The following is a 1,128-nucleotide window of genomic DNA, read 5'->3' on the forward strand; positions in this document are numbered from 1 at the left end:
TTTCTTCCAGATTTTCAAATTTTTTGGAGTACAGTTCTTCATAGTATCCTGATATTATCCTTTTGATTTCAGTTGGTTCTGTTGTGATGTCACCCATTTTCTTTCTTAATCGTGTTATTTGTGTTCTCTCTCTCTCTTTTCCTTGTTAAATTTGCCAGTGGTTTGTCAATTTTATTGATCTTTTCAAAAAACAAACTTCTGGTCTTGTTGATTTTTTTATAGCCCTTCTTTTTTCTGTTTCATTTATTTCTGCGCGTTTCTTGATTTTTTCCTTTCTTCTGGTGACTTTAGGCTTTTCTTGCTGTTCTTTCACTAATTGTGGGAGATGTTGGTTTAAAGTGTTGTTTTTGGCTCTTTCTTCTTTTTTGATGTATGCATTTATTGCTATAAATTGGCCTCTGCTCACTGCTTTTGCTGTATCCCAAAGATTTTGGTATGTTGTGTTTTCATTCTCGTTTGATTCAAGGAATTTTTGAACTTCAATTTTGATTTCTTCTCTTACCCAGTCTTTCTTAAGGAGGGTGTTGTTCTGTTTCCATATGTTTACTCTTTTTCCATTGGACTTTCTATTTTTGATTTCTAATTAGGTAGAACTACGATCTGAAGGAATGTTGGGCAATCCTACTTCTGTAGTGATACTGCCTCAGAAACCCAAGGAGGAGTTGCTATGAGTTGGGGCCGACTCGACGGCACATAACAACAACAACAACATGATCTGAGAAGATGCTTTGCAGTATTTCAATGTTTTTAAAATTATTAAGGCTTGCTTTATGGCCTAACATATGGTCTACCATGGAAAATGTTCCATGTGCATTGGAAAAGAATTTATATTATTCTGTTTTCCATCTCTTTGGTTTGTGGTTGTCCTCACTTGCCAATTTATATCTTTGTTTCCCTGTTTATAATTTTATAAGCTTATTTTACTTTGGATATGTCCAAAGCTGTGGTTTCTGGGTTATGTCACCTTGTTTATTGATGGTTAACTGTTATTTGCTATTATTGGTTCTCTGTTCAAAGGACTCCCTTCAGTATCTCTTGTAAGGTTGGTCTGGTTTTAAAAAATTCCCTTAGTTTCTGCTTCTCTGGAAATCTCCTAATTTCACCATCATATTTGAGGGACAATTTTGC

The sequence above is a fragment of the Orycteropus afer genome, unplaced genomic scaffold (assembly GCF_000298275.1).
Source record: "Orycteropus afer afer isolate SDZICR_OR568_19922 unplaced genomic scaffold, OryAfe1.0 scaffold00511, whole genome shotgun sequence".
In the NCBI taxonomy this organism is placed as follows: Eukaryota; Metazoa; Chordata; class Mammalia; order Tubulidentata; family Orycteropodidae; genus Orycteropus; species Orycteropus afer.